Raw genomic sequence first — 27,257 nt, forward strand, 5'->3', positions numbered from 1 at the left:
AAAAGAAAAACGAATTTCTATCAAATCAATAGAAGAAAGGATCCTTTCCCTGATTTGAATCCCGTCCTCCTTCAAATAGGATATCTCTAGACTTCCCTATAATAACTGCAATGATTTTATCCATTTTGCGAATTCCTACTTTGTTTTAAGTATATTTATTACTTTGTTTATAGATACATTATGTAAATTGATCAACTTTAAATAGAAAAAATAAAGTAAAGAGTAAATAAGAAAACAGAATATTCTGTCTCATAGTTCTGAAATAGAGTTCTTTATTTTTATTTTATAGTATTACTTCTCATTAATTATACTGCATAGATTAGTCCTACTATCTTAATTAGGTTCTAATTTAGTAGTATTCTCATTTTTATTTAATAGTCTCTTATTATTTTATTATTAAATATTAAATAAAGGATAGAGCTATTCTTTTTTCTAGAGATTCTAGAGAAAGCGAGACAAAGTGAAACGAGAAAGTTTTCTTTATATAAGAATTAGATCTACATACACCATATCTAAATAGAATGGAAATCCAAAAGAAAGGGAGTTGGGATTCCATTGGATGAATCTTTAAAGAAGATGCAGCACAGAGGAAACAAAGGCTAAACTTAAACTAAGCGCTTTTGTTTGAACAAAAAAGATTCTTGTTTCACCGAGGAAAAGAGAGAAGTTCTGGATAAATTGACAATGCTGAATTGAATTGACTAATTTAAGTTCCGCCTATTCCACATTAATGGGAGTACATTATGTTTCTGCTTCACGAATATGATATTTTTTGGACATTTCTAATAATAGCAAGCCTTATTCCTATTTTGGCATTTTCGATTTCAGGACTTTTAGCCCCGGTTAGTGAAGGACCAGAGAAGCTTTCTAGTTATGAATCGGGTATAGAACCCATGGGAGGGGCTTGGGTACAATTCCGAATACGCTATTATATGTTTGCGCTCGTTTTTGTTGTTTTTGATGTGGAAACCGTCTTTCTATACCCTTGGGCAATGAGTTTCGACGTATTGGGTGTATCCGTTTTTATCGAAGCTTTGATTTTCGTGCTTATCTTAGTTGTTGGTTTAGTTTATGCATGGCGAAAAGGAGCCTTGGAATGGTCTTAACTGAATATTTAGACAAAAAAAAAGAAGGAAAAGATTCTATTGAGACAGTTATGAATTTGATTGAGTTTCCCTTACTTGACCAAACAAGTTCCAATTCTGTTATTTCAACTACACCAAATGATCTTTCGAATTGGTCAAGACTCTCCAGTTTATGGCCCCTTCTATACGGTACCAGTTGTTGTTTCATTGAATTTGCTTCATTAATAGGCTCACGATTCGACTTTGATCGTTATGGATTGGTACCAAGATCAAGTCCTAGGCAAGCAGACCTAATTTTAACAGCCGGTACGGTAACAATGAAAATGGCTCCCTCTTTAGTGAGATTATACGAGCAAATGCCTGAACCAAAATACGTCATTGCTATGGGAGCCTGTACTATTACAGGGGGAATGTTCAGTACGGATTCCTATAGTACTGTTCGGGGAGTTGATAAGTTAATTCCTGTGGATGTCTACTTGCCGGGCTGCCCACCTAAACCGGAGGCAGTTATAGATGCCCTAACAAAACTTCGTAAGAAGATATCGCGAGAAATAGTTGAGGATCAAACTCTATCTCAAAATAAAAATAGATGTTTTACTACCAGTCACAAGCTTTATGTTAGGCGCAGTACTCATACAGGAACTTATGAGCAAGAATTGCTCTATCAATCACCATCTACATTAGATATATCTTCTGAAACTTTTTTCAAATCCAAAAGTTCAGTACCTTCCTACAAATTAGTGAATTAGGAGAGGGGCTCTTTTGTGTAGAAAAATAAAAAGCAGGGCAATCTTTCAAACTTGCATCCGAAATGTGAAATATTTATACAAAGAGGGAGAGATGAAGACAATGCAGCAGGGTTGGTTATCTAATTGGCTAGTCAAACATGAGGTGGTTCATAGATCTTTGGGCTTTGATCACCGAGGAATAGAGACTTTACAAATAAAAGCAGGGGATTGGGATTCCATTGCTGTCATTTTATATGTATATGGTTACAATTATTTACGCTCCCAATGTGCTTATGATGTAGCACCCGGTGGATCTTTAGCTAGCGTGTATCATCTTACGAGAATACAATATGGTATAGATAATCCAGAAGAAGTCTGCATAAAAGTCTTTGCCCAAAAGGATAATCCTAGAATTCCGTCTGTCTTCTGGATTTGGAGAAGTGCCGATTTTCAAGAACGCGAATCTTATGATATGGTGGGAATCTCTTATGATAATCATCCGCGCCTTAAACGTATCCTAATGCCTGAAAGTTGGATAGGCTGGCCCTTACGTAAGGATTATATAACCCCCAATTTTTATGAAATACAAGATGCTCATTGAATGATAAGAAATTCATGCTCACTTATACAACACAACTCCAGATTTTATTCAAGTCAAGGAATATTTTTAGGTTCTTTTCCTAGATGAAACGGAATACCTATTTATAATTAATTCCTAATTATACAAAAGCATTCCAGATAGACTGAGCAAAAAAAGGGTTTCATTTGGATTCCCCTATTTTGAAAATCGCATATTAATTTCCTTCATATGAACAGAAAAATAGGATGACTCAAAGAAGTTCTCTACCAGGAACTTTGTACCGCGCACATTACTTAGCACAACTAGGAAAATAAGATAAGATAAAGATAAGCAAGACTAAAAAAATATTCGTCGGAATAGCGGAATACAAAATTAAGAAACGCAAAAAAATAAAGGGGAATCTCACCCCCTTCTTTATCATAAAGAAAAGATATATTTTAAAACTTCTTTAAAAAGAAAAAGAAGTGCCTCTATATTTATATTATAGATTTATCCACTTAGATGAATAAATATTATTAATGAATATGTATCACAATCCATCTCGAGGTATTTGGATCAATACCTATTCGGTGGATCTTTTTTTTTTTTTTCTCTGCCAGGAACCAGATTTGAACTGGTGACACGAGGATTTTCAGTCCTCTGCTCTACCAACTGAGCTATCCTGACCTTTTCTTGTGCATCATCCTAGTAGAGTATTTGTATCTATGTCAATTAAAAGGACTAAAAATTAATTAAAGTATTTCAAATTTTAAATTTGAAAATGGGGGGGGTAGTCCTATGCATTGTGCATGGTTTACTTAAATAAAACTTAAAAATAGAGTGAATAACCAAGATTTCTTGCCGATACTCTAATAAAAAAGAAATCTATTCAATGAATAGGATAAGATCCATTGAGTTCTCTTCGCATTCCTTTGTGAAAGAGTAGAATGAGAAAGCTAATGAATCTTAAACCCATTGCATTGATAAAAAGAAAAAAAAGTGCATTGATAAAAAGAAAAAAAAAAAGAGGATAAATAATAATAATATAGTATAGTTAGGGAATAAAAGAGGATTTGGGGATAGAGGGACTTGAACCCTCACAACTTATAAAGTCGACGGATTTTCCTTTTACTAGAAATTTCATTGTTGTCAGTATTGACATGTAGAATGGGACTCTCTCTTTGTCCTCGTCCGATTAATCCACTTTTTTAAAGATCTCGAAAACTTTGAATTTTAATTGAAGAATTTGATTATTCAATATTCGATTGGAGTGGATTCACAATAATGAAAAAAAAAAATTATGATATGAGTTTTTTATTTCATAATCATTATCATTTCTAATTTCATTTTTAAAAAAGATAAAGAACCTATATTATAATTAGAATATAATATGAGTTCTGTGATTAATCGTTTGCTATGTCAGTATCTATACGTGTTTATTAAATGTATAAGGTATAAAACCCCTCTTTCTCTAATTTAGAACTAGAAGGAATTCCACTAACAACACAACGTAATTAACTCGATTCGTTAGAACAGCTTCCATTGAGTCTCTGCACCTATCCTTTTCCTTTGTATTCTAGTTCGAGAACCCCTTGTTTTCTCAAAACACGGATTTGGCTCAGGATTGCCCTTTTTTAATTCCAGGGTTTCTCTGAATTTGGAAGTTACCACTTAGCAGGTTTCCATACCAAGGCTCAATACAATCAAGTCCGTAGCGTCTACCGATTTCGCCATATCCCCATTTCCCTCTTCTTTGAGACCAGGATTCCTTGTGTAATTTCATCCATCTCTTAGTTTTTTTTTTGAATCATTGAGTTCATCACTCAACGTAGTCTAGCAGTTCAGTTCGACTCTATTTGAGAGACCTCGCTTGCTTATTGCAATTCAGAATTGAATTGATTCTATCCTTGATGTATTTGCAATTCAATCCGAATCAATATATCCAAAAGTTTTTATCTCCCCCACCTCCCGTCTTACTTTTTTATAGTATTCAAAATTATACTATAACGCTTGATATTTATTCTTTTTTTCTAATCAGAATTAGCAATTTTATTTACTCTGACTCTATGTTCCCCTTAGTGAAATATTAATCCTCAAATTATTAACAAATAATAAAGTCTATAATGATCGAATGAAAATACCAATAAATTCTATAATTTTATTTTTTAATATCCTATAGTTAAGCATATCAAGCTAACTTTATCTTTAAGAAGTTTTAGTATTTTTTTATTTTTATAAGTATAACTTCAAATTTAGAACTAGTTAATAGCTAAGATTAATAACTAATATCTGAGATTTTACGGATTTCCTATACTATACCTATTTCTATTTGTTACACTATTTCCGTTATGTAAGCCCACTTAGCTCAGAGGTTAGAGCATCGCATTTGTAATGCGAGGGTCATCGGTTCAAATCCGATAGTCGGCTTTTTTTTCTCTATCGATGTTCTACGAACAAGAATCTCTTTTTTTCCGAATTAAATGGAGAATCCAGGATCTTTTATGTTTTTTACCTTACAATTTTGCTAGATACAAAACAATAAAATAAATAATATATATACAAAAAAAAAAGATTTTGATGAAATTCCATTTTTTGGGGTACTTTAGTTGATTTTACTCTGTTTATCCTGTAGTTTAATTCAGTTTTAATTTCGATGTATTCTGTAATGTAAATACAATGAAATTAATTGTGTAAAATGAAATTTCAATAAAATAAAAAAAGGAGTCTTCATGTCCCGTTATCGAGGACCTCGTTTAAAAAAAATACGCCGTCTGGGAGCTTTACCAGGACTCACTAGAAAAACACCTAAATCCGGAAGTAATCTTAAAAAAAAATTCAATTCTGGGAAAAAGGAGCAATATCGTATTCGTCTTCAAGAAAAACAGAAATTGCGTTTTCATTATGGTCTGACAGAACGACAATTACTTAGATATGTACATATCGCTGGAAAAGCAAAAAGGTCAACAGGCCAGGTTTTACTACAATTACTTGAAATGCGTTTGGATAATATCCTTTTTCGATTGGGTATGGCTTCAACCATTCCTGGGGCCCGCCAATTAGTCAACCATAGACATATTTTAGTTAATGGTCGTATAGTCAATATACCAAGTTTTCGTTGCAAACCCCGAGATATTATTACTACGAAAGATAACCAAAGATCAAAAGGTCTGGTTCAAAATTATATTGCTTCATCGGACCCGGGGAAATTGCCAAAGCATTTGGCGATTGACACGTTGGAATATAAAGGACTAGTAAATAAAATCCTAGATAGGAAGTGGGTCGGTCTCAAAATAAATGAGTTGTTAGTTGTAGAATATTACTCTCGTCAGACTTGAACTTAACGAAAAAAGGAAAGGTTCATAGAATTTTCTTCCCCTTCCCCTTTCCCCGAACTAAATCGCCCTAAGACCATTACCATTAATTTGTATTTTCCCATCAACTAGCTAAAATTGATTAACCCTAGGATTAGGATCCTTTTTTCTTTTTTCCTCTATGTGTATTTTACATACCACAGTAATTTGCTATAGAGAATTTCTAATTTCTATTAAATCAAAATAAGATAATATAAGATATTATATTATTGCTGGAAAAAATTGTTATTTGATTTGATACATTGTGATCCTTAACGTTGATGAATTAAGAAAAACGGAAAGAGAGGGATTCGAACCCTCGGTAAACAAAAGTCTACATAGCAGTTCCAATGCTACGCCTTGAACCGCTCGGCCATCTCTCCTACATAACTTATTATGGAAAATAAACTGAGTGAATAGCGAGTTTTCTTATTCCTGCAGTACAGGTACAACCGCAACCACTCGGGGGTTCCATAGTTCTATTGGAAAAATTCCTTTTGATCTAAGTGGAAGGATACAGGATTTTTTACTAGAAATTGCGCTCGCTATAAAATAAAAGTTTTAATTTGGGTTTTCCCGCAACTAAAGAAAAAGAAAATGGAAGAATTCTTCTTATTGCATAATAAAATAAAGAAACCTTAGAATTCCGTTTGCATAAGATACGCTACACCATACTATCGAAATCAAAAATAGGGTATGAGACAATTAATAACTTTGAAAACACGAAATAGTTGATAACATAAGTTGTTGTTCAGAAATAGGAAAGTGGAATGAAATCCAGTCTTAGTCAAATATTTCATATCTCTTCGTGTCCAAGCAGAAGGAAAAGGATACAATTTGAGCTGAGCGGAAAATCCATATCTCTCTTATCCATTTAAAGCATATGGATTTAGAGTAGAGCATATGGATCAATCTATTTATAATTATAAGAATCGAATGTGTTTGTTTTTATGTTATTTTGTGAAGGAATGAAAACAATTCTATATAGAATGGGTTGGGAATTATGCCTAGATCCCGTGGAAATGGAAATTTCATTGATAAGACCTCCTCAATTGTAGCCAATATTTTATTGCGAATAATTCCGACAACCTCAGGAGAAAAAAAGGCATTTACTTATTATAGAGATGGTGCGATTTGACTCTTTTTTTTGCTTTTTTTTAGCCCTACCTATACCTCAGTCTTACGAAAAAGAGAGGGGGGTTGGCATAGAGAGAACCAAATTTGTAAAGCAAACAAACCCACGCTTCGGGAAGGTGAGGCGAACTAACAATTCCTTCCGTCGTGTATCCTCGATTGATGCGGCTTCAGATACTTCAATTGTAGATTTGAGTATTGAGCGAAAGGTTACACCTACAGGATATGGTATGGTATGGATTACAGGCCAATCCTACTCTATTAGTATCCGTAGGCAGCATAGGGGAGAAAAGCACTACACCTAGAAATAGGAATCAACAAGAGAAAAACTTTGTTAGAAATTACCCCTTTCCTGATCGGTATCAGGGCTGGGAAGAATGGTTGGGATAACAAACAACCATCAGGTTTGTACTTTGGATACCCCTATAACCATCAAAGATCGTTGAAGTAGCTAATTCCTCTAAATAGGAGGCGTTGAGAACAAAGAAATTATTGGAGCTATCGTTTTCCTCTAGCATTAATAGAATTCATTGGTGTTAAGAAAAACCTCTTGTGGGAAGGTTGGCTAGAGATTTCTTGGAAAAATACCAGCCCCTTTCGGTTCATAATGAGACGGGACTAATTCTATTTTGATTCTATAGATTATTTCGCTTAGTACTATTATGTACAGAAGGGAGGAGCCGTATGAGATGAAAACCTCAAGTACGGTTTTGGAACGGAGATTTTTTGAATAGAATGAACGACCGTAACGGATGTTGGCTCAATCCGAAGGAAATTATGCGGAAGCTTTGCAAAATTATTATGAAGCTACGCGACTAGAAATCGATCCCTATGATCGAAGTTATATACTCTATAACATAGGCCTTATACACACAAGCAATGGAGAGCATACAAAGGCTTTGGAATATTATTTCCGGGCACTAGAACGAAACCCCTTCTTACCGCAAGCTTTTAATAATATGGCCGTGATCTGTCATTACGTGCGACTATCTCCACTATAGAAAGAAAAAAAAAAAAGAGAGGATCAAATTTTCTAGTAAATACTAGAAAAAAAGGGCTTTCTACATAGGGATCGTAAAAACAACGATTTTTCCCTATCAGCTGTAGGAAGGAAGGACACTTCACGAGAATCAAAAAACGAAGAAAGTATGGCCTATACTACTACTCTATGGATAAAGTTTCTCAAATTGATAGAGAAAGCACCGTAAAGATCAATTAGTGAGCGACTGGGTCGATACAACTAAAAAAAACTGCTTACTTATCCCATGATATGGGGCAAAATTTAGGAATCCGCTTATGTAATAGAGCCGATCCACTAAGGGATTAAGCAGCGGTGTAGTATCAGATCCCAAAGATAGTAAGTTCTTTTTTCTTTCTTATGGAAAAAAGTCTTTTTCAAGGATTCTATAGAGATTTCATATATGAAACCGGGATAGTTACCTCTCAGAAAATTTGAACGAAGGCTCTATATCTATCTATGCTTCATTCTTCTGAAGGTGGGAAAAAAGATCAAACTGATTATTGATAAAAATTAGGGTTTGAAACTTAGGTAATTAATTTCTTCTGCTTAACCCAAGAACAAATTGGATCGATTTTTGATAAATCGAATTCAGTTAAGATAGGGGAAATTCAGATAGCAATTTCTGAGCCGTATGAGGTAGGAAACTCTCAAGTACGGTTCTAAGGGAAGGAACTTCCTATTCCGACCGAGGAGAACAGGCCATTCTACAGGGTGATTCGGAAATTGCGGAAGCTTGGTTTGATCAAGCTGCTGAATATTGGAAACAAGCTATAGCGCTTACTCCGGGAAATTATATTGAAGCACAGAACTGGTTGAAGATTACGAAGCGCTTTGAATTTGAATAAGACCATGCTCCTTCTTTTTCATAAAATGGGTGGTTTGGTTGTTGATCCATTAATCAAATAAATTAGGTCGTAAGATCGAATCAAGAATTTCATTATATCCATTTCTTATACCTTCTATTTTATATGATATTTCATAAGAATAAACCATAGGGATAGGGTCTAGAATAGAAGTAATAAAGTGAATAAAAAGAGGGGGCAATCTAAATATTGCTAATATATTAGGACCATCTTATTAATAATTCTAATGAGTTATCTTGGAATTTAGAATCAAATAAAAAACCCTATATTATGCTCAAGGAAAGTAGATATAGATAGGAGCTTATGCCCTCAAAAAAAATACACTAGTTTCTTAAATTAAAAATAAAAAAGATTTTTTTCTTACGTCGAGAAATATTTGTTTTTCAAGATAAACAATGTCCGTTAGGCACCTAATCTTTATGTCATAATAGACCCGAACACTTGCCTCGGATTGACTTCAATATATAATTGCTCCAGTGAATAACTAAAAAAAAAATAGAAGGATGGTAGATAGTAAAGAAAAGAACTAATCACAATATCTATCTTTCAAAATCTATCTTTCAAAATCTATCTTTCAAAATATATATCTTTCAAAGATTCACTAAAAAGACAGTTGGCGGGTCTCTTTGTATGTCTTGTCCGGAAAGAGGAGGACTTAATGATTATTCGTTCGCCGGAACCAGAAGTAAAAATTGTTGTGGATAGGGATCCTGTAAAAACATCTTTTGAGGAATGGGCCAGACCCGGCCATTTCTCAAGAACACTAGCTAAGGGCCCTGATACTACCACTTGGATCTGGAACCTACATGCTGATGCTCACGATTTCGATAGTCATACTGGTGATTTGGAGGAGATTTCTCGAAAGTCTTTAGTGCTCATTTCGGGCAACTTTCCATTATCTTTCTTTGGTTGAGTGGCATGTACTTTCATGGCGCCCGTTTTTCCAATTATGAAGCATGGCTAAGTGATCCTACTCACATTGGACCCAGTGCTCAGGTAGTTTGGCCTATAGTAGGGCAAGAAATATTGAATGGTGATGTAGGCGGGGGTTTCCGAGGAATCCAAATAACCTCTGGTTTTTTTCAGCTTTGGCGAGCATCTGGAATAACTAGTGAATTACAACTCTATTGTACTGCAATTGGTGCATTGATTTTTGCAGCGTTAATGCTTTTTGCTGGTTGGTTCCATTATCACAAAGCCGCTCCCAAATTGGCCTGGTTCCAAGATGTAGAATCCATGTTGAATCACCACTTAGCGGGATTATTAGGACTTGGGTCTCTTTCTTGGGCGGGGCACCAAATTCATGTATCTTTACCAATTAACCAATTTCTTGACGCTGGGGTGGATCCTAAAGAGATACCACTTCCTCATGAATTTATCTTGAATCGGGACCTTTTGGCTCAACTTTATCCTAGTTTTGCCGAAGGAGCAACCCCTTTTTTCACTTTAAATTGGTCCAAATACGCAGAATTTCTGACTTTTCGCGGAGGACTAGATCCAGTAACCGGTGGTCTCTGGCTGACCGATATTGCGCACCATCATTTAGCTATTGCTATTCTTTTCCTAATCGCAGGTCATATGTATAGGACCAATTGGGGTATTGGCCATGGACTTAAAGATATTTTGGAGGCTCACAAGGGCCCATTTACAGGACAAGGCCATAAGGGTCTTTATGAAATCTTAACAACGTCATGGCATGCTCAATTATCTCTTAACCTAGCTATGCTAGGCTCTACAACCATTGTTGTAGCTCATCATATGTATTCTATGCCTCCCTATCCATACCTAGCTACTGACTATGGTACACAACTTTCCTTGTTCACACACCACATGTGGATTGGCGGATTTCTAATAGTCGGTGCTGCTGCACATGCAGCAATTTTTATGGTAAGAGACTATGATCCAACTACTCGATACAACGATCTATTAGATCGCGTCCTTAGACACCGCGATGCAATCATATCCCACCTTAACTGGGTATGTATATTTCTAGGTTTTCACAGTTTTGGCTTGTACATTCATAATGATACCATGAGTGCTTTAGGCCGTCCACAAGATATGTTTTCGGATACTGCCATACAATTACAACCTATCTTTGCTCAATGGGTACAAAATATCCATGCTACTGCGCCTGGCGTAACAGCTCCTGGTGCAACAACAAGTACTAGCTTAACGTGGGGAGGCGGCGAGTTAGTAGCAGTAGGTGGCAAAGTGGCTTTGTTACCTATTCCATTAGGAACCGCAGATTTTTTAGTCCATCACATTCATGCATTTACCATACATGTGACTGTATTAATACTTTTGAAAGGTGTTTTATTTGCTCGGAGTTCCCGTTTGATACCCGATAAAGCAAATCTAGGTTTTCGCTTTCCTTGCGATGGGCCTGGCCGAGGGGGAACATGTCAAGTATCCGCCTGGGATCATGTTTTCTTAGGTTTATTCTGGATGTACAATGCAATTTCGGTAGTCATTTTCCATTTCAGTTGGAAAATGCAGTCGGATGTTTGGGGTACTATAAGTGATCAAGGGGTGGTAACTCATATTACAGGGGGAAACTTTGCACAGAGTTCCATTACGATTAATGGGTGGCTTCGAGATTTCTTGTGGGCACAGGCATCGCAAGTCATTCAGTCTTATGGTTCTTCATTATCTGCATATGGTCTTTTTTTCTTAGGTGCTCATTTTGTCTGGGCCTTCAGTTTAATGTTTTTATTCAGCGGCCGTGGTTATTGGCAAGAACTCATTGAATCTATCGTTTGGGCTCATAACAAATTAAAAGTTGCTCCTGCTACTCAGCCTAGAGCCTTGAGCATTATACAAGGACGCGCTGTAGGAGTAACCCATTACCTTCTGGGTGGAATTGCCACGACATGGGCATTCTTCTTAGCGAGAATTATTGCAGTAGGATAGTGGCTAGGAGGATTTGAAAGGCATTATGGAATTAAGATTTCCCAGGTTTAGCCAAGGCTTAGCTCAGGACCCCACTACTCGTCGTATTTGGTTTGGTATTGCTACCGCACATGATTTCGAAAGTCATGATGATATTACTGAAGAACGTCTTTATCAGAACATTTTTGCTTCTCACTTTGGGCAATTAGCAATAATCTTTCTATGGACGTCCGGAAATCTGTTTCATGTAGCTTGGCAAGGAAATTTTGAATCATGGATACAGGATCCTTTACACGTAAGACCTATTGCTCATGCGATTTGGGATCCTCATTTTGGTCAACCCGCTGTGGAAGCCTTTACTCGAGGAGGTGCTGCTGGTCCAGTGAATATTGCTTATTCTGGAGTTTATCAGTGGTGGTATACAATAGGATTACGCACCAATGAGGATCTTTATACTGGAGCTCTTTTTCTATTATTTCTTTCTACGCTGTCCTTAATAGCGGGTTGGTTACATCTACAACCCAAATGGAAACCAAGCCTTTCGTGGTTCAAAAACGCGGAATCTCGTCTCAATCATCATTTGTCAGGACTTTTCGGGGTAAGTTCTTTGGCTTGGACAGGACATTTAGTTCATGTTGCTATTCCCGCATCCAGGGGGGAGTACGTTCGATGGAATAATTTCTTAGATGTATTACCCTATCCCCAGGGGTTGGGACCCCTTTTGACGGGTCAATGGAATCTTTATGCCCAAAACCCTGATTCGAGTAATCATTTATTTGGTACCGCTCAAGGAGCGGGAACTGCCATTCTAACTCTTCTTGGGGGATTCCATCCACAAACACAAAGTTTGTGGCTGACCGATATGGCTCACCATCATTTAGCTATTGCATTTATTTTTCTCATTGCCGGTCACATGTATCGAACTAACTTCGGAATTGGGCACAGTATTAAAGATCTTTTAGAAGCGCATACTCCTCCGGGGGGTCGATTAGGGCGTGGGCATAAGGGCCTTTATGACACAATCAACAATTCGATTCATTTTCAGTTAGGTCTTGCTCTAGCTTCTTTAGGGGTTATTACTTCCTTAGTAGCTCAACATATGTACTCTTTACCTCCTTATGCATTCATAGCACAAGACTTTACTACTCAAGCTGCTTTATATACTCATCACCAATATATTGCAGGGTTCATCATGACAGGGGCTTTTGCTCATGGAGCTATTTTTTTCATTAGGGATTACAATCCGGAACAGAATGAGGATAATGTATTGGCAAGAATGTTAGACCATAAAGAAGCTATCATATCTCATTTAAGTTGGGCTAGCCTCTTTCTAGGATTCCATACCTTGGGCCTTTATGTTCATAACGACGTCATGCTTGCTTTTGGTACTCCAGAAAAGCAAATCTTGATCGAACCTATATTTGCCCAATGGATACAATCTGCTCATGGCAAGACGACATATGGGTTCGATATACTCTTATCTTCAACGAATGGCCCCGCTTTCAATGCGGGTCGAAGCCTATGGTTGCCCGGATGGTTGAATGCTGTTAATGAGAATAGTAATTCGCTTTTCTTAACAATAGGACCTGGGGATTTCTTGGTTCATCATGCTATTGCTCTAGGTTTGCATACAACTACATTGATTTTAGTAAAGGGCGCTTTAGATGCACGCGGTTCCAAATTAATGCCAGATAAAAAGGATTTTGGATATAGTTTTCCTTGTGACGGCCCAGGGCGCGGCGGTACTTGTGATATTTCTGCTTGGGACGCATTTTATTTGGCAGTTTTCTGGATGTTAAATACCATTGGGTGGGTTACTTTTTATTGGCATTGGAAACATATCACATTATGGCAGGGCAAACGTTTCACAATTTAATGAATCCTCCACTTATTTGATGGGATGGTTAAGAGATTACCTATGGTTAAACTCTTCACAACTTATCAATGGATATAATCCTTTTGGGATGAATAGTTTATCGGTATGGGCGTGGATGTTCTTATTTGGACATCTTGTTTGGGCTACTGGATTTATGTTCTTAATTTCCTGGCGGGGGTATTGGCAGGAATTAATTGAGACTTTAGCATGGGCTCATGAACGCACACCTTTAGCTAATTTAATTCGCTGGAGAGATAAGCCCGTGGCTCTTTCCATTGTGCAAGCAAGATTGGTTGGATTAGCTCACTTTTCCGTGGGTTATATATTCACTTATGCAGCTTTCTTGATTGCCTCAACATCAGGCAAGTTTGGTTAATTTAGTTTGTTTTTTTGTACTGTATCAGCACCTAGTTCATTACTCTTGATAGAGAGGGAGGATCTGCCTTTTTAGATTTCTTTTTCTATTTATTTTTCCATCTAGGATTAGAACCGTATACTTGGTAATAATAGCAACGACACATTATGGCAAAAAAAAGTTTGATTCAGAGGGAGAAGAAGCGGCAGAAATTAGAACAGAAATATCATTTGATTCGTCAATCTTTAAAAAAAAAGATAAGAAGCAAAGTTTCTCCCTTGAGTTTGAGTGAAAAAACGAAAATGCGAGAAAAATTGCAATCCCTACCGCGTAATAGTGCACCTACACGCCTTCATCGACGTTGTTTTTTGACCGGAAGACCTAGAGCTAACTATCGACATTTTGGGCTATCCGGACACGTACTTCGAGAAATGGTTTATGAATGTTTGTTACCGGGTGCAACAAGATCCAGTTGGTAAGGATAAAATACCCTTTCGTATTTGTATGGATTTCTGGAATTGATAATCATAGAGGAGCCCTCTTTACCATTCTGTATAAATGGACTATTCTATTTGTATAGATATTGGTAGAGGGGCGTATCCAACCCTCTTTTATCCACTAGTTACCCCTCTTTAGTTTAAGAGTATAGAGCAGTTTGGTAGCTCATAAGGCTCATAACCTTGGGGTTGCGGGTTCGATTCCCACTACCGCCTCCATACTCCTTCTTTATGATATATGCATGATATAATATATACATCATGCATTTGTATCTGGATTTTTTGATTTCCTAAAAGAGTTTTGGTCTAACAGTTTTTTCTCGGAAGAAGCAAAAAAATAAAAGAAAGAATAAAATATGAAAGAAAAGCGTCCATTGTCTAATGGATAGGACAGAGGTCTTCTAAACCTTTGGTATAGGTTCAAATCCTATTGGACGCAATCTTATTTCTATCTATTCTTTAAATAACTATACTAAACTAAAAACAAAGAAAACTTTTTTGCATGATTCAAATGAAAAAGCTTTCTCAACGATTCCTATTCTACTAACAAGAGTAGACATGCAAAATTTATTTGTTACTGAAGAGAAAACCGTTCCAGCTGTTCCTGAATAGCTTCCTTCAAAAGGATTTCCGCTTGCTCGGTGAATGTCTTGCTAGAAGATATAATTTCTTGGAATTGAGGTTTAGTATCTTTTAGATGTTTACGTAACTCATCCAGAAATTTATTTACCTGTTCAATTTCTAACGAATCAAGATATCCTCTTGTTCCGGTATAAATAGTAGCTATCTGCTCTTCCACTGGGAGAGGATTTGCCTGGGATTGTTTAAGCAATTCCCTTAATCGTCGACCCCTTGCCAATTGATTCTGACTTGTTTTATCGAGAGCAGAGGCGAATTGTGCAAAGGCTTGTAACTCTGCGAATTGCGCTAGTTCCAATTTTGATTTGCCAGCTACTTGTTTCATGGCTTTAATTTGAGCCGCGGATCCTACTCTGGAAACAGAAATACCCACATTAATAGCGGGTCGAATTCCGGCATTGAATAGATCCGCAGATAAGAATATTTGTCCATCTGTAATGGAGATTACATTAGTAGGAATATAGGCGGAAACGTCTCCAGATTGAGTCTCAACTATTGGTAAAGCGGTCATACTTCCTTCGCCTAAAAGAGAATTTAATTTAGCGGCTCTTTCTAAAAGGCGTGAATGCAAATAAAAAACATCCCCTGGATAAGCCTCACGTCCGGGAGGTCTTCTTAATAGAAGGGACATTTGGCGATAAGCTTGTGCCTGTTTGGAGAGATCATCATAAATTATTAAAGTATGCCGTTCGCGGTACATAAAATACTCAGCCAGGGCTGCTCCCGTATAAGGAGCGAGGTATTGTAATGTAGCAGGTGAATCCGCCATTTCAGCTACTACAATAGTGTATTCCATGGCCCCCTCCTCATGGAAAGTAGTTACTACTTGAGCTACGGAGGATGCTCTTTGACCGATAGCTACATAAACACATATTACACCTTGCCCTTTTTGATTGAGAATTGTATCTGTGGCTACTGCTGTTTTGCCAGTCTGTCTGTCCCCAATAATTAACTCTCGCTGACCGCGCCCTATAGGGATCATCGAATCGATAGCAATAAGCCCTGTTTGAAGAGGTTCGTATACGGAACGCCTGGAAATTATACTTGGAGCAGGAGATTCAATTAAGCGAGATTCGGAAGCTATAATTTCGCCTTTCCCATCAATAGGTTTAGCCAGAGCATTTACAACACGACCCAAGTAAGCCTCACTCACGGGTATCTGAGCAATTCTTCCTGTTGCTTTTACAAAACTTCCCTCTTGTATCATCAACCCATCGCCCATTAATACAATCCCAACATTTTTGGATTCCAAATTCAGAGCAATACCCCTAGTACCTTCTGCAAATTCGACTAATTCACCTGACATTATTTCACCAAGACCTATAATACGAGCAATCCCATCCCCCACTTGAACTACGCGACCTATATTCTCAATCCCTACTTTCCTATTATATTGTTCAATACGTTCGCGGAGAATTTTATGAATTTCGTCGACTCGAAGGGTTGCCATTAGTGTTTCTTGACTCTTTTTTCGGAAGCAAGGGGAAAAATAATGCCTAAATTCTAAACGAAAGTAGAAGTTCAAGGCCTAATTAATTTAATTATTTCTTCCATTCCAGGGACCCGAGAATGCCAATATTAGCACGAATCGTACGGAAATGTAACTCGGTATTCAAACAACTATTCAGAGTTCCTAGAGCTCCTTGTACGGCCTGTTGGAAAACCCGCTGTCGGACCTGATTCATTGCCCTTTGTTTTTCAAAATAAAGGGTTTCGTTTTTAGACTTTTCCAATTGTTCCAAACTAATAGAAGTAGCATTAATCAAATTTGCTTTTTCTCGTTCTATCTCAGAGTATCCATTCATTCGATACTCATCCGCTTCTAGTTCGACTTTCTGTAATCGAATCCGAGCTTTTTCGAGTTGCTCAATGGTCCCTCTACGCAATTCTTCTGAATTTCGAATAGTACTCAAGATCCTCTGTTTTCGATTATCTAATAAATCTTTTAATGAAAGTAGATTATTTTGTAAGTTTACAACTTTTATGATCTCTTCCCGAACCAAACATGAATCTTTCGATTCATTTGGCTCTCACGCTCCTTTTTTTTTTTCTATAGCTATTTCCATATCTTTTTTTTAAGTAATGAGCCTATCCTCTATCTTCTTTTTTATGTTTATATTTCAATATACCGAAACCTATATAAGACTAGATAAATATTAAGAGGACTCTTCCGCCTAGATAAAAATATATCATGGTCAGCAAAGTTGTTTCTTTATTTTTATTTGCCCTCTAGTTAATAATTTCAATTTCATTAAGAAAAACTAACTAAATAAATGGAAAATGAAAATTAATAGAATTCTTTTTTATTTTTTTTTTCTTCAAATCCAAAAAATTTCTCTTTTTTATACATAGGTCGTCGATTCGGCATTGGTTAAAAAAGGGCAGGGTGCCCCCTTTTTTTTCTAGTAAATAGTTCAAACCATTTTATCGATATGAGTGTTCTATATCAGATAAATTTTACATTAGCTATTTCCCGTTTAAATTGGTACTAATACTAATATAGTTGTAGAAAGAGTACCTCTTTTTGCCTGGACTTCAAGCAGTTTAGCTTTAACCGTGTTAATGGTCTCACATTCTTGGTTTATAGAGAATCAAAGTTGATTTACCAATGAGTCGCGAAATGCTATGGTTCTTCCATATGATTTCTGAATTTATTCAGAAGTAATTCGTCGAGATCGTGCACCCTTTTCTTATTTATCCGAAAAATACTAAAAAATATTATAAAGTGCAGCCGGATAGATCCAATCTATTCTTGAAATAGACAACTCGCACACACTCCCTTTCCAAAAAAAATCAAAACACCAACCACTACAGTTAGATTTATTAGATTTGTTGCTAAAATATCGGTATTAAGCCCGAAACTGCCAGCGGATGGCCAGTGAGCTAAAAAAACGAAAGAATGGGTTACATTTTTCATATGCTCTCCTCTTATAGATAGGACGAACAAAGAACAAAGTTTTTCGATCACTTACTTCGCTCGCCCTTTTTTGATCGGTTTTTTTAATGCAAATAGATTCAATCTAGTAATTTCTTTTAGATTAAGTCTTACGTCTTGTTTGACCGGTGAAAGACTTCCTTTGTTGAAATGTTCTGTTCCCAAAATTCCTAAAATAAAAGGAAAAAACTTTCCACTTTCCTAAACTAAGGACGGGAAATAAGAAGGTGAGCATATCTTCTAAATTAATAATACTCAACTCAGCCCTTCCTAGAATGGGGTATTATCTGTCCCGATAAATAGATAATTCCAGGAGTAATAAATAGGAGTAAATTAAATAAAGTATTGATATAATTGGAATTGTGGAAGCAAATACCAATTTACTAAAAAAAGAAAAAAGTATCTAATCGAAATCGAAAGAATTTTTTTTTTAAGATTAAACAAAAGGGTTCGCAAATAAAAGCGCTAGTGCCACAACTAGTCCATAAATTGTTAAAGCTTCCATAAAAGCTAGACTAAGCAATAAAGTACCTCGTATTTTACCTTCTGCTTCTGGCTGTCTCGCAATACCTTCTACAGCTTGTCCTGCAGCAGTACCTTGACCAACTCCAGGTCCAATAGAAGCAAGCCCTACGGCCAATCCAGCAGCAATAACAGAAGCAGCAGCAATTAGTGGATTCATTCTTACTTCTAAGCTCTATTGGGGAGAAGTAAAGTAACTAAAAAGTACAAATTGAAATCAAATTGAAATGATAATGTGAATTGTCCGAACTACATAGAAGGGAATTCCATATCCATATATCGGATTAGATAATGTAATCTAACCTAGGAATATATAATATAATATCCTATATATATACATTTGTTTTCTTTCTTTTGTTTGCATATTTTCTCATTTTCTATTGAATCGGATTCTAAAATCATTGCTTAAAGTGGAAACCTGCATAAAAGAGGACTCCACTTATAGACATTAAGGATATTATAGTATAGATCTAGCCTGACTCCACCCTCCTTAATGCATATATACTTTGAAAATTCCATAATATAGTCTATTCTATTCTCTCTCCTACAACTCTAGGCTATATATTCATACGCATTTCTAACTATTTTTTTGCAACCAAGCAGATTATCTGGAACCATGCATGAATTGAGCTAAGCTGCAAAAAAAAAAAATACTATTTCCAAAAAGAGTCAATTCAATGATGACCCTCCATGGATTCACCTATATAGGCTGCGGCTAATGTTGCAAAAATAAGAGCTTGAATACCGCTTGTAAATAATCAAGAAACATGACCGGTATAGGGATTACTAGGGGACTAAAGAAACAAGAACAACAACGACTAATTCATCCGCCAATATATTCCCGAAAAGTCGAAAGCTAAGCGATAATGGTTTTGTGAAATCTTCTAGGATGTTAATTGGTAAAAGGATTGGAGTTGGTTTAATATATTTCTCGAAATAGCTCAATCCTTTTTGCTAAGACCAGCATAAAAATATGCCGCTGACGTGAGTAAAGCTAAAGCAACAGTAGTATTTATATCATTCGTGGGCGCTGCTAATTCCCCATGGGGTAACTCTATAATTTTCCAAGGTAAAAGAGCACCCGACCAATTCGAAACAAAAATAAAAAGGAACATAGTTCCAATAAAGGGAACCCAGGGACCATATTCTTCTCCAATCTGAGTTTTGCTCAAGTCTCGAATAAACTCAAGGACATATTCAAAAAAATTCTGACCGTCGGTCGGGATGGTTTGTGGATTCCGAACAGCTATGACAACTGAACCTAGCAAGATAGTAATTACGACCCAAGAAGTGATGAGTACTTGGGCATGAATTTGGAAACCTCCTATTTGCCAATAGAAGTGTTGGCCTACTTCTACACCCGATATATCGTATAACCCCTTGAGTGTTTTAATGGAACAAGGTATAATATTCATATTGTCCTCTGATAAAAATTGAACTTCAAAAAAGGAATTCTTTTGATTCAACCATCTCTTTCTCAACTCAGCAACTTGAAGTATTAATCTTATATTTAGGATACCAAGAAAGCACATCAGATCATAATATATATCAATACCCTCTAATATATATCAATATTCCCCTTCTTTTTTCTATGCAAAAAAATTCTATGCAAAAAAAAAAGATATAGTAAAGTAAGTGATTCCATAAATTACGCAGTTGCCAAGAATTCACTATATATTCTTAATCAACGATTTCTTATATAGAGAGAACGGCCCTCACAAATTGAAAATACTAATTTGTTAAGAATCAATCGAATTGAAGTCATAGTGTCATCGTTGGCTGGAATCGATATATTCGCGAGATCCGGGTCACAATTTGTAATCGACTAAAGAAATAGTAGGAATCCCCAAAATGGCACATTCCCGAAGAGCTATATACTCTTTTTGCTGATCAAGGACGATCACAATGTCTGGCAATCTCGTCATATATTTGATCCCGCCGAGATACCTTTGCAAAGTAGATAATTTTCTCTCAAGATTGCCACATCTCTTTTGGGAGATGGTGGAATTTTCCCATTTTTTCTTCTGCTCTTAAGTCTCTAAATTGAGAAAGTCTAGTTTTCGTAATCGACCAATTCGTTAACATACCACTGAACCACTTTTTATTAACATATGACAACGAGCCCTTATTGCAGCTGATGCTACCTAAATCTGTTGCTCTTTTTTTGGTACCAACAATTAAGAAACTTTTTCCCTGACTTGCTGCATCAAAAACTAAATCACAAGCTTCTGATAAAAAACGAGCCGTTCTAGCGAGATTTATAATATGAGTACCTTTACGCTTGCCGAAATGTAAGGGGCCATTTTAGGATTCCATTTCTTAATACCATGACCAAAATGAACTCCTGCTTCTATCATCTCTTTCAAATTATGTTCCAATATCTTCTTGTCATTTTTTCCACACTTCCTTTTTTTTAATCCTACCATTCCATTACGGAATTTAGTCTTTTTGAAGATTAAGAAAGATCCGAAATAGCTTGAAATAAATAATAATTGTTCGAGAGAACCTTGTACTAAGGATAAGAGTTGGCCATTGATAACATGGTATAAACATAACCACCTTAATGAATTAACTGACTTGTTTTACTTATTAAAATAAAAATCTTAAAAATCTAAAATTTGACCTGTTAGTGTTCTAAGTTCAAAAGTCTAGTAAAGTAAAAAATATTTTTATGGGGTTCTTATGTCTCATAAAAATTGTTTGTTACGTCAGAATCTGAAGAAACTAATTCTGTATGGAGAAACAAAAAATCTCTCATTTCCGACGCGAATAGATTTTTTTTTTTTATATTCGAAATAAAGGTTCTTGTCTTGTGGGGAACGATGCACAAATTTTTGGAATCCGGTACCAACAGGTATATCCCCCCAGAACTACGTTTTTCTTTCAAGCCTTTCAACCAATCAATGCGACCTCGTAGGGCAGCTTTTGCTAAAACTCGAGCAGTTTCTTGAAAACTTGCTTCAGATATGAAACTTTGGGTATTCAGGGAAGCCCTTGTTATTCCAATAAGATTGCCCGATAATAGATCGATTCATCCAAAGCTCGTCCTGCTCGTTCCGCTCGCAATAGTCCGATTAATTCCCCAGGCGAAAAAACATTAGACATTCCATCTTCGGAAAACCCGCACTTTTGATGTTACTTGGCGTATAATAATCTCTATATGTCTATTATGGATCTGTACCCCTTGGGATCGATAAACCTTTTGGATTTTATTAACCAAAGAGATACGACTTTGGGCTATGGTTAGCTCAGCTCCAATCAAGAATCCCCAAGGGACCCCAAGAATTCTTGGTATACGCTCATTCCAATCCTCAATTCTCCTTTCGAGATTCGGGGATAATGAAATCAATTGAACGCGCTTCAATGATTTGTTCCACTTTTGGAAGACCTTGCGTTATGTCACTAGATCTCGATTTTCATATATAAACGTAACTAACCTATCTCCCTTGTAAAGGATTTCTCCATAATGACCATTAACAGTTGCTCCTGTAGTGGCCAAATAAGGTTTAGCTGCTCTTATAACAAAGGAATTCATATTTACAATGAAAATTTGACCGGATTTTTTTATGTGCGATTTAAATAGACATACATTTTCACAAATAAATTGTCCAAGGTGAATTATTGCCAATGTCTCTTCCCCAAGAATCATGATGGACAAAGTGACAATTCAAAAGGAATGGATCCAACATTATGTTACTATCGAAATTAGAAATCCTTTTATTTTCATCTATTAAAGAGTATTTAAGTTCTTGAAGTACTTGGAAGGTTTGTTTTAAATTGTCAACGAACAAATATTTTTTTAACAGGATTTTATTATGCGTTAGTAAATAGTAAGATGAAGAAAAATGCGATATACTAGCTACAATAGCGCCTAAGGGCCCAAAAATTTCTCGAATAGGAATTCTAGGATTCCATTCTTTATCGCATTGGGATGTTTTGAATTCTTGAATAAACCAATTCGAGAACAGTTGGATGCCGACAAAATCATCAAAGAGTGGTATTCTTTATTTCGATTCAACAAAGTGCCAATAGCTTCTGGATGTTGGCTAAGTGATTCAATCTTCGCCTTGGAATAAAAAGAATTGATATTGGCGCGATCTAACCTATTATGGGGAATCGGTCCTGCACTTGTCCTACCATACCTTTTCGTGTATACGAAATAGTGGACTTGACTAACTCAATTCTTAGGAAATCGCGAATAAGATCATTTGCTCTTACCTCAACAAGGGAAAGCACCAGCCTTTTCTTTATCTTCTTGTTCCCAATTCACTACTAAGCAAGTTCTAACAAATTGACTATTTGTGTGATAAATTCTTTGAGTTAACTTGCTATTTTCATGAGAAATAAAATTGACAAGTCGAATTTGGAGATTATTTTTCTTCTTGCAAGAGATCCTGCGGGAAAAGTGTTGCTAAATTTCTTCCTTAGTCCATTTCATATGCCACTGTAGGGCGAACGGAAACAAAATACTTTCCTTGCTCTTGAGAATTTTTTTCCGTTGAACATAGACCCAATTTTTCCTTTTTTTTGATTCCTTAGAATCTTTTTTTTGTCTTTCTGGCGGTATCAAACAGCCACCTAATATCTTATCCGCCTCTTCAGGAAAATGAATATCTCCGAAAATATTTTGAGTTCCGTATGGCTTTTTTTTCTCTTCACTCGGACCAGTCCGCCTAGTCGACTTCTTGTATTTTTTGTGAGTTGTGTATTCACTCCAATAATACTATTGTCAAGTATCTTTAGGGATGAAGATCTCGGCAAGATATGAAGTTCTTGAAGAATGAAAAAAAACCGATCTACTTCTTTTGGTATTTTAGACTAAATTCTTTTGTTCCTCCGATGCCTCAATCAAACCCTCTTTTTTTAAGATGGAATCTTCCTCTGGGCTCTCGTATTCGTCCTCTGAATCTTCTTCTGAGTCTTCCTCTAAAGTACCATATTTTTCCTCTGCGCTTTCCCCGGGGCTGCCATATTCGTCTTCTGAGTCTTCCTCTAGAGTTCCATATTCGTCCTCTTGGGTCCTATATTTGCTCTCTGGGCTCCCATATTCCTCTTCTGAGTCTTTCTCTAAAGTCCTATATTCGTTCTCTGGGTTCCCATATTCGTTTTCTGGGCTCCCATATTCGTCTTCTAGGGTTTCATATTCGTATTCGTCTTCTAGGATTCCATATTTAGATTCTTCTAGGGTTTCATATTCATATTCGTCCTCTCGGGTCCTGTATTCGTCTTCTAGGGTCTCATATTCCTCTTCTGAGTCTTCCGCTCGAGTCCTATATTCTTCTTCTAGGGTCCTATATCTAAATTTAACAATTCCTGAACCCTTTTTATCTTTTCTGTATCGGGGATCGTCAAAATAAGCAAAAATAGTATTTCTACGTAAAACACCCATAAGGGGGATTTCAATCGAAATCCCAAAACAGGATATTAGTTCTTTCTCTTGTTCTTGATGATATTGTAATGGAATGACGAACCTATTTCTTCGCTTTTTCGCCAACAAATCTGAATTATCTTGAAAAATAGAAGGATAGATAAAATTCCAATGGCCATTGGACATGATTCGATCCGACGTTGAATAATCAAGAATTTCCCTATCTTTTTTACCATAAGTATTCATTTGATCTTGATCCTTGTGGAGTGAAAAAGACGCTATACTGGATCTGCACATACTTACTGACAATATCCATAAATGGCTTGTTTTTGGTAATCGGCGAAGATTACCATATTGATATTCGGGCGCATGGTAAACATCAGTACTCCAGTGCATTTCGCCGTCTGATTCAGAATAAATATGCTTTTGTACCCTTTCTTTAAAATGTAAAGTGGACGTTCCGGCACGAATCTCCGCAATTACTTGTTCGGATTTTACATATTGATCATTTTGCACTAGAATCAAGCTTTTTGAGGGAATATTCACACTATATAGAATATCTTGACTCTGAATAGTTACATGCAAGTCTATATAACATAGAAAAGCAGGCTGCCCATGACGGGTACGTGTGGGGTGAACCAAATTCTCATTGAATTTTATTTTTCCATTCGAAGGGGATCGTACAAGGTCGGCAGTACCCCCTGTGAATACTCCGCCAGTATGAAAAGTTCTTAATGTTAGTTGAGTCCCTGGCTCCCCAATTGATTGACCTGCAATAATACCTACGGCTTCTCCCAATTCGACCAGATCACTATGAGTAGGACTCCGGCCATAGCATAATTGACAGATCCAAGAAGTGCTTCGGCAAGTAAAGGGGGTTCTAATATATATTGGTTGTGCTCGAAATGGTTGTGCTCGAAAGGCAGTTATGAATCGATTGACTAATCCAATTCCAATATCTTGATTTCGCGCGGCAATGCATCGTGAACCGATATATATATCGTCTGCTAATACACGACCAATTAGTGTTTGGACAAAAAGTTTTTCCGTCATCCCATTTTGAGGACTTACAGAAATACCTCGGATAGTACCACAATCTCTTCTACGCACAATAATATGTTGAACTACTTCAACAAGTCTACGTGTAAGATATCCAGCATCTGCTGTTCGCACAGCAGTATCTACAACCCCTTTGCGGGCTCCATAGCAGGAAATTATATATTCTGTCAAAGAAAGTCCCTCGCGTAAATTGCTTTGAATAGGTAAATCAATCATTTGTCCTTGAGGGTCCGACATTAATCCTCTCATACCTACTAATTGGTGTACTTGAGATGCATTTCCTCTGGCTCCTGAAAAAGACATTAGATAGACTGGATTAGAAGGATCCGTTATCCGAAAATTTGAATTCATTTCTTGTTTCAAATATTCACTTGTCGCATACCATATCTCAACAGATTGGCGTAATTTTTCTACCGCGTGTACAGCCCCATAATAATAGTGTTTCTCCAAAAGAAAACTCTGTTGTTCCGCGTCTTGGACTAACCATCCCTTAGAGGGTATTGTTAAAAGATCCTCGATTCCTAACGAAATCGATGTAGTAGTGGCTTGATGGAAGCCCAGAGTCTTTAGTTGATCCAGTATATGGGATGTATATCCCATTCCAAAATGATCTATTAATCTGCTAATAAGTCGTTTCATACCAGTTCCGTCTATCTCTTTATTATGAAAGACCAGATTGGCCCGTTCCGCCATACATAAGTACCCCCTTTTCGGCTGAGTAGGATTCGACAATTGCTGAGTAGGATTCGACAATGGGCCTGAGTCAGTGATTCGAAAATTTAATTAACTTAATTGCCTCAATCTCAATCTGGATTCGCGTGGCAAATAATGATGATACTAGGGAAATCGGAATGCCCCCCGAAAGGGGAGGGGCATCGCCGAATCTAACTTTCTTGTTTAGGTAGTGTATGAATAGGCCTGACTAAATCCTTGTATGGCTTCCTCTATTTCTCTATAAAAAGAAATATGACCAAGAGTGGTTCGAATGTATATCGAACGAATTTCTTTTTTTCTATTTCCCATTATTAGATAGTGGGCATAAATCTCATGATAAGTCCCCAAAGATTCATATTGAACTTCAATCGGAACTTCTCTTGACCCAATGACGCGTTGATCCAGGTTCCATCGTAGCCACAAGGGACTATCTAAACTGATTAGTTTTTGTCTATAAGCTCCCAGTGCATCATAAGAACTAGAAAAATGGGGTTCTTTATCTTTCCTATATTTAAAATTATTATTATTATTGTAATTTACTTTTAGATTTGGGTAGTTTCTGCAACTATTATATCTATTTGCACAAATACCTCGACGCTTTCCAATCGTTAATACATAAAGCCCGATAAGCATGTCTTGGGTTGGTACGCAAATAGGATCCCCAATAGCGGGAGATAAGAGATTCATATGAGAAAACATAAGTAAACGGGCTTCTGCCTGAGCTTCCAAGGATAAAGGTAGATGAACAGCCATTTGATCTCCATCAAAGTCCGCATTGAAACCCTTACACACTAATGGGTGTAAAGAAATAGTACGCCCCTCTACTAAAGTGGGTTGAAAGGCCTGTATGCCTAATCTATGCAGGGTAGGTGCTCTATTTAACAGTACAGGATGTCCCCGCATAACTTCTTGAAGTATTTCCCATACAATGGGTTCTTTTTCCCAAATTTTCCTTTTAGCAATCCTTACATTAGAAGTGGCGCGTTTCGTGATTAAATCGCGAATTACAAATAGCTGAAAAAGCTTTATTGCTATCTCTAGAGGTAATCCACATTGATGTAATGAAAGCGAAGGACCCACAACAATGACAGAACGCCCCGAGTAATCGACCCGTTTCCCAAGCAGAGTCTCGCGAAACCTTCCCTCTTTACCTTCAATTACATCTGAAAGTGATTTGTATACTTTATTGTGACCATCCCTCGTCGGTTGCCCGCGGGACCCACTATCAAGAAGTGTATCCACGGCTTCTTGTACCAATTTTTCCTGGCACATTACTAAATCTGCTGGCGCTAATTCACTTCTTTTTAATAGATAGGCAAGATTGTTGTTCCGACGGATAACTCTCTTATAAAGTTCATTAATGTCTGAAGTCACTACTTTATCTCCAGACCTATAAACAATAGGTCTCAATTCGGGAGGAAGAACCGGTAATAAGCACAAAACCATCCATTCTGGTTCTACATTTGTTTGAATAAAATGTTTCGCCAATTGCATGCGTCTAATCAAAAAAACTTTTCTTATTCGTCTTTTTCTATCTTCCCACTCATCTCCACTATACCCCTCGTCTTCTAATTCCTTCCATTCGACCAAAGAATTCTCTATAATAATTCGCAAATCCAAATCTGCTAATTGTTCTCTAATAGCACCTGCTCCTGTCGCAATT

At 36.7% G+C, this 27,257-nt stretch overlaps 4 non-coding genes across 4 annotated transcripts; 2 read left to right on the top strand and 2 right to left on the bottom strand.

Annotated features, from left to right (window-relative positions):
- Positions 1–2,986: 2,986 nt before the first annotated feature.
- On the bottom strand, positions 2,987–3,059 carry TRNAF-GAA (transfer RNA phenylalanine (anticodon GAA)). The gene has a single exon. It is a non-coding gene; the product is annotated as a tRNA-Phe (tRNA).
- A 1,667-nt stretch (positions 3,060–4,726) lies between these two features.
- TRNAT-UGU (transfer RNA threonine (anticodon UGU)) lies at positions 4,727–4,799 on the top strand. Its single transcript has one exon. It is a non-coding gene; the product is annotated as a tRNA-Thr (tRNA).
- A 1,219-nt stretch (positions 4,800–6,018) lies between these two features.
- On the bottom strand, positions 6,019–6,105 carry TRNAS-GGA (transfer RNA serine (anticodon GGA)). Its single transcript has one exon. It is a non-coding gene; the product is annotated as a tRNA-Ser (tRNA).
- An 8,619-nt stretch (positions 6,106–14,724) lies between these two features.
- On the top strand, positions 14,725–14,796 carry TRNAR-UCU (transfer RNA arginine (anticodon UCU)). Its single transcript has one exon. It is a non-coding gene; the product is annotated as a tRNA-Arg (tRNA).
- The last annotated feature ends 12,461 nt before the right edge of the window (positions 14,797–27,257 follow it).

The sequence above is a fragment of the Triticum urartu genome, unplaced genomic scaffold, assembly GCF_056163025.1.
Source record: "Triticum urartu cultivar PI428250 unplaced genomic scaffold, HENAU_Tu73 scaffold2, whole genome shotgun sequence".
NCBI classification, from domain to species: Eukaryota; Viridiplantae; Streptophyta; class Magnoliopsida; order Poales; family Poaceae; genus Triticum; species Triticum urartu.